Raw genomic sequence first — 7,875 nt, forward strand, 5'->3', positions numbered from 1 at the left:
CCTTGGCTCTGGAAGGCAGATATGGTCCACGTTAGCCTAAGGTAAATCCCACACAAATGAACTTGTAGGTGTCTGCAATGAGAATGACTAAGCTGCTATCATACTCCTGGTGAGTGGAGTCTGGGGAGCTACTAAGCTGACTGGATACAGGAGTATGTACCTCTCCCTAAAGTAGGCATCTACATCTGGGTAGCTGAACAGCCTATAGACTCTCTCAGCCTAGGTTAGTGACTTGCTTTTCCACTCCCTGTAATGGGAACACAGGCACTCTGCTCACACACTAACCTGTACCTTTGGGAGTGTAAACTAGGGCCTCATCCTTTGCAGAACCTACATCTCTCTGAGCTAGGTAAGCAAAGGCTTCTGTTGTATCTCTGTGGCTGGCTCCTTGTAGACATAGATGGGTTTGGAGATCACCTGAAAGACATTGCAGTGCGAGAGAAACTGGACGCTGTGCCGTGCTGTTCCCGTGGCCTGCCTGCTCCTGCGGAAGGGAGCACTGGGCATTAAGTTTCAGGTCCTGAGATCCCTTTCCAAGCAGAGACTCTTTATATACTAGCCTCTGGTTGATGTGGAGGAGGGAAGACACAGACCTGCAAGCCTCTAGTCTTTGTCTCAAGGCTGCTGAGCCACTCTGTATTTATTTTAAGCAGGACAAGCGGCTCAGTGCACGTTGCTGAGCTGGGCTGCTGGGCAGTCCATAGACTAGCTCCAGCTCAGTCCTTCAGAAGAGAGCTGAGGACTTCAGAGAACATCGTGCCATGAAGATATTTCTGAGTTGCTCTGTGACCCTGGAAGAGCTTCATGAGTTTCTTTCACAGTTCTCTCAGCCCACTCTCTTGATTTTCCTTGCTGAACTGAGATGTTGGATTCTCTATTGAGGGCAGTCAAGAAGGATACCAACTTCTCTGGAGACTAAGGTCTGTGACGGATGCACTCGACCCCTTAACCAAACTAGCGGTAGTTTGGTACAGGCTCCAAAGGAGGTAAAGGCCTGAGCCACTAATGGGCCAAGAACTCCTCTGGTTTCGATCTGTTCTCTGAAAACCCACAAAGGAGCAGAGTGACACAGTGATCATGGATGCATATGAACTTGGAACACCGATCATGTGATTAACACATGAAGAGCGGGTGGCTTTTCCAAGACTCATTTATCAAAGAACAAAGAAAGTTTTGGGTAAAACCCACATATATGTATACCTTTCCCATCGCATGTAATTTGACTACAAGCCATCCACTTTATTCCATAAATATGACAGCCTAAGTGAGCCTTCTTTGAGCTCTCCCTGCTAGGCAGTGTGGCTGCATGGTGGTGATCTCCCCTTGCGCTGGGATGCCTCTTGAGGTTGCTCCTTGAGGCAGAGAGACCTTTTACCAACGACAGATCTTTGGTAAGCGACCGATATCGTGCATAACCTTGTAGTATGGTAACTTTGATTTGTGACTTGGTAACTTTGATTTTGTCTTGTTAACTTTAATTTGTACCTTGGTAACTTTGATTTGTGTCTTGGTAGTTTTGACTCATTGTTCAAATGATTGTGCCATACAGTAATAGAATGAACCTTGCCATCAAACTTTGATAAGTTGCACTTTTACAGCATCATATTATAACCATTTTTGCTAATACCTTTGACAGTGGTTCTTTAAGCAATCGAAATCACCCCTTCGCGACAAGGTCTGACTCTCATATGTAGATATATTGGATCCTTACAGAGCTGTTTGTTTTACAATTGATTGTATATTGGTATTTTGAGAAAGGAAACATTCAGTCTATCTTGTACGTGGGGACTAGTTCAAACAAGTGTATTGATAATGGTTAGGTTGTGATCAGCCTACTCAGGAGGCAGTAACTTGACACTGGAGTTAGTGCAACCAGCTCTGTAACAATTTTTTACATTAATCTCCATGTCTAGTTACATCCAGACTTGTCATTAAAATTACATTCATTGATCAGACTATCGTTACCTGGGATGACACTGCTGATGTTGGGTGGAAGACCTCCTTATCCTCACAGAGATGAGTCATTGCTGGTGCACGTGTGCTGATGGAAAAAGCATAACAACCTTTGGCCGTGATAACTGAGTGGAACAGAAGCTGCTGACAGTGACTGAAGCCTCTCTGCAGCTGATACATAAGTGGTAAGATTCACCTCCATGAATAGACCATGTTTATTAATCTATTAATGCTCCGACTGCCTAATGAAGGTGTGATCACTACCCACTCCTTCCAGCAGCACATCATCAGCAAGTCTCTCTTCAATGCATGCAACAATATTGCCACTGTAAGAGATCCTCACCTTACTGAGGGAAAGAAGGCTGTGCTTGGGACCTCTGCTTTTGCCAAGGAGAACTGCACTCTACCAAGCTGTAAGGCTGACTTGGAGCATGAAATTTGACAGCAGTTCAATGACCAGTCATTATGGCAGATTTGGGTAGATCAACCAGTTTTGAAGTCTTTTCCTCTTTCAATACAAGTAGGGAACATGAAATTAAACTGCCTGGTTCAAAACCAAAGGAAATACTTCTTCACAGTCAGCAGTCCAGCCATGTAACTCCTTGCTGTATGGCACAGCAGATGCCAAAAATTTGCATTAGTTCCCAAAAGAAATGGAATAAATTAATGGAAGAAAAATTCATTAAGGGATAATAAACATATGGACGTCAGCTCTGGAAGCCACTACTTGGTATGGGTCCTGGAATGGTTAAGACTTAGTCTAACCCATTATGTCTGCTTTTACAATTCACCCTCTTCCCCACTTCAAGAACAATATTGTCCATAAACAAAGCTACGTTTTGGCCTTGCAAGATTTTACAAGATACAGTTTTTCCAGTTTCCAATGTAGAGAAAATGGAAACAAGGGGACACTGAAGAGGAACAGTGTTTGCCTGGCACCAGCACCACAAACCCATCACTGCAGGGCACGGGCAAAACAGACACCAGACTCAGAATTATTGCTGTGCCTGATGTATCACCATCGCAGCCTGAGAATTAGAGGTGTGGATGTGCGTGTGGATCCTAGTCGTACACTCTTTTCTGGGACGACACAGGAGTGGAAAACTGCAATAACTGGATTTTAAAAAAGCGTCACCAGGTCTAAGTCTGGGTTCAAATTCCTGTTTAGCAAACTGCATTGTTCTCTCAGGGTTTCTTTGTATTTCCTAACCTCCTCCTGGCAGAACAACCAACTGCTGGCTGGCATTGTATTTTCATGTGTAAGTTTGTTTATTTTTTTGTATGCCCAGGATCATCTTTGTGTGTCTGTGACATTTTGTCATGGGACATGAAAGCTACCTATGCCCCTTCCACATCAGTGCAGCTCTCAGTGTGGCCATGACTGGTCACTTGACAACTTTCTCGGCTTACCTTACAGTAATCCTCTTTTTCTGTCAATACTTGGGACAGGTCAATCACTTTGGAAAAAAGTTTTAGATTAAATCTAAGGAATGGGGAAGGAGTTTACATGATTTGAGCTAGCACAGCACTGTATAGGGTCATTAAACAAGTATTTTTAGAAACTATTTTGTTTTAAGATTCATTTACGATATGTATCTATACAGCTTTTTCCCCTAAGTGTCTGGGATTGGAAGCAGTATGAAAAGTCATTTCATGTTTAAAATATCATCACATTCTCCTGACTGGTGATAAATACGGAATATACCACTAGGTAAATGCTCCTCTATTAATCTGATCAGCTTTTTTGTTTGTTTGTTTTTTAATTTGTCCCTTTAGAAACATTCTTGTAACCCCTTGGACATAATTTTTTCTTTTCCTCCTCAGAGATTCTGAGATGATATTGAGTTACTTGGGAAATTAGATTTGTCAGCTTTATTTCTGGTTGCTGTCTACATTAATTTTATAATTAAAACCCAAAGATGTGTGTCTAATATGTATGAATCTACAAAAAGCAGAAAGAGGAAGTATGCTTAAGCCCATACAAAAGAAGTAGTTTGACACATGTCAGCGTTACGTTTCAGTGCAAGAAAGGAAATATTTTTTTGGCACAGAACTCAGAGAACATACAGGCAAACCAAGTAAAAACTCATGAGTCTGAAAATTAGTCTGTGAAGTGTTTGTAGTCACAGTCAGTTTTTGCTAAAACATTCAAATACTAATTATTGGATTGCAGATTTGGTATGCACTACGGGTTTTGCTCATTTATACATCTATTACATGTTACATTTTGTATTTAAAGCTGGGACAGGGAAGGAGAAAAAAAGTTTAATCAGAGAACTCCTCTCCTACTCACATCCTCTAATCTACATTTTCCCCTGATTCTGATCATTCAATAAGTTTTAAGCAAGGGGAAATACATGTTTTCCTCTCCTCTCCTCTATTCTATAATGTCTGGCATTATTATTCACTACATACATTATAGCAAGCTATTTGCTTTGTCTGCAGCACCATGACCTTTGTGTGACTTGCCTCTTTTGGAAGTGCTGTGAATAAATCACTGTCTGTGTGTGTTGGCAGTGGCAGCGTTCTCTGCCGATGGATACCTTCCGGGAGTCACATTGCTTTCACGGGGAGGTAGCAGCAAGGTGGTGCTTTGCAGATTTAGGAGCACCCTGGGCAACAGCAGTCGTGGTCCTCATCACTGAAAACCCTGCTTCAAGTGGCAACATTTACCAGCTGTTCCCTTGTTTCACTAAAATTGGAAGGCTCTAGGAAGGTTGACAAGCTGTGGTCTAGCATTTCCAGTAAGCCACAGCTGAAGATGGGTCCCTGAATTCAGCACCCCCTTAACAAGGTGGCAATGCAAGATCCTGGGCTGGACTGAACACTGGATCTGTCTGCTTGAGAGCCTAAACTGGGATGAGATAAAGTCACTGCCACAGACAAGCTCCAGCCCTCTGTGTTTTGGATAAAGTAATCATTGGCTGGATATTGTAACCCTTGATTTTCTAGAAGCTGCCTGTGGTGAAGACAAAGTGCAATTTCCCCATGCTTGTTCCCCTTCAATTAACTGCAGTATCACGCACCTTGTCATGATGCCTGTAAAGCAGAGTGTCCTGAGTGAAAGGTGGGAGCTATTTCTCCTTTTCCAGCACGGCTGGACTGTGAAGGCACGGTCCAGCCCTGTTTGCATGGGACCTGTTCAGCCAAGGCTGGATTCTGCCCCTACCTGCCAAATCCCAGACTGAAGTTTTGTAGCTACTTCCCCAGTCATATGGCAGGAGCCTTGAGTCACACTTGCTCTCTTGAATTTAGGTGCTGTAGTGGTGTCAGTGCCTGAAACTAGGTACTGGTAATCCATGGTCTCAGTCAGGCACTACAGTTTGGGTTTCTTGTTTCTCATATTTGAACTAAAGTTTAAGTAACTGGTAGCTTTTGGTCCATCAGGACAAAATGACTCTGAGTAGGTAGCCTTTCATCTTTCAGGATTAATTCATATTATGCATTCATATAAATCTTTATAGGTTCTCAGTTGCGATTGCTGGTTCCTTACTTTGTAAATTGGACGGATTGCCATTTACATGTAGATTTGCCCTATGTATGAGATTGTCATATGTATTTTATTATGTAGCTTGGTAGACATTTTTCCTTTGCAATTTTATTTTCCTTTTTATTTTCCTTTGCAATTCCCCTCTACCCATATGACTTCCAATAAAATAAACAGAAATTATATAACAAACAAATTAAAAGGTGTGATGTGCCGAGGAGATAAAAAGCTATAGTCCACTTGATGGTCTTGAGACCTCACACAGACACATACACAAACCCACAGCAATCTGTAGACAAGATGAGAGGGGATAAAGGCTGGATTAAGAAGATCTGAAGAGAGGCGTCCTTAGAAGCCCAGGAAGAAGGGGCAGGCGACTCAAGAAGAGTACAGGGATCTCGTTAGGTCGTGCAGAGAAGAAATGAGAAAGGCAAAAGCCCAGCTAGAACGCAATCTGGCCACTGTCGTTAAAGACAACAAAAAAAGTTTTTACAAATATATTAATGATAAGAAAAGAGCCAAGGAGAATCTCCATCCTTTATTGGATGCAGGGGGGAAAATTGTCACTGAGGATGAGGAAAAGGCTGAGGTACTCAATGCCTTCTTTGCCTCAATCTTTAACAGTCAGACCAGTTATCCTCATGGTACTCGGCCCCCCGAGCTGGAAGACGGGGACGGCGAGCAGGATGGACCCCCGGTAATCCAAGAGGAAGCAGTCAATGACCTGCTATGCCACCTGGACACTCACAAGTCTATGGGGCCAGATGGGATCCACCCGAGAGTGCTGAGGGAGCTGGCAGAGGTGCTTGCCAAGCCGCTCTCCATCATTTATCAGCAGTCCTGGTTAACGGGGGAGGTCCCGGACGACTGGAGGCTTGCCAATGTGACGCCCATCTACAAGAAGGGCCGGAAGGAGGATCCGGGGAACTACAGGCCTGTCAGCCTGACCTCGGTGCCGGGGAAGATTATGGAACAGTTCATCTTGAGGACGCTCACAAGGCATGAGCGGGACAACCAGGGGATCCGGCCTAGCCAGCATGGATTCATGAAAGGCAGGTCCTGCTTGACCAACCTGATCTCCTTCTATGACCAGGTGACCCGCCTAGTGGATGAGGGAAAGGCTGTGGATGTGGTCTACCTGGACTTCAGTAAGGCCTTTGACACCGTCTCCCACAGCATTCTCCTAGAGAAGCTGGTGGCTCACGGCTTAGACAGGTGTACTCTGCGCTGGGTCAAAAACTGGCTGGACGGCCGGACCCAGAGAGTTGTGGTGAATGGAGTTAAACCCAGTTGGCGGCCGGTCACGAGCGGTGTTCCCCAGGGCTCAGTACTGGGGCCGGTCTTGTTCAATATCTTTATCGATGATCTGGATGAGGGGATCGAGTGCACCCTCAATAAGTTTGCAGACGACACCAAGTTGGGCGGGAGTGTTGATCTGCTCGAGGGTAGGAAGGCTCTGCAGAGGGACCTGGACAGGCTGGATCAATGGGCCCAGGCCAGCTGTATGAGGTTCAACAAGGCCAAGTGCCGGGTCCTGCACTTCGGCCACAACAACCCCATGCAGCGCTACAGGCTTGGGGAAGAGTGGCTGGAAAGCTGCCTGGCGGAAAAGGACCTGGGGGTGTTGGTCGACAGCCGGCTGAACATGAGCCGTCAGTGTGCCCAGGTGGCCAAGAAGGCCAAGGGCATCCTGGCCTGTATCAGAAATAGTGTGGCCAGCAGGAGTAGGGAAGTGATCGTGCCCCTCTACTCGGCCCTGGTGAGGCCGCACCTCGAATACTGTGTTCAGTTTTGGGCCTGTCACTACAAGAAGGACGTTGAGGTGCTGGAGCGTGTCCAGAGAAGGGCAACGAGGCTGGTGAGGGGTCTGGAGCACAAGTCTTATGAGGAGCAGCTGAGGGAACTGGGGTTGTTTAGCCTGCAGAAAAGGAGGCTGAGGGGAGACCTCATCGCTCTCTACAACTACCTGAAAGGAGGTTGTAGCGAGGTGGGTGTTGGTCTCTTCTCCCAAGTAACTAGTGATAGGATGAGAGGAAATGGCCTCAAGTTGTGGCAGGGGAGGTTTAGATTGCATATAAGGAAAAATTTCTTTCCTGAAAGAGTGGTGAAACATTGGAAGAGGCTGCCCAGGGAGGTGGTTGAGTCCCCATCCCTGGAGGTATTTAAAAGACGTGTAGATGAGGCGCTTAGGGACATGGTTTAGTGGTCATGGTGGTGTTGGGTTGACAGTTGGACTCGATGATCTTAGAGGTGTCTTCCAACCTCAATGATTCTATGATTCTATGATTCTAAGAACGTCCTGCCCATCCATGTGCTATACTTCAAGGCCCAGATTTCTTGTGTTTCCGTATGTTACGCAGAATGCAAGTGAGTGACTCTCAGACTTAGAATTCAGACGACCATGGTTATCAACCATCACGGCTACATGAAGGTAT

The sequence above is a fragment of the Aptenodytes patagonicus genome, chromosome 1 (assembly GCF_965638725.1).
Source record: "Aptenodytes patagonicus chromosome 1, bAptPat1.pri.cur, whole genome shotgun sequence".
NCBI lineage: Eukaryota > Metazoa > Chordata > Aves > Sphenisciformes > Spheniscidae > Aptenodytes > Aptenodytes patagonicus.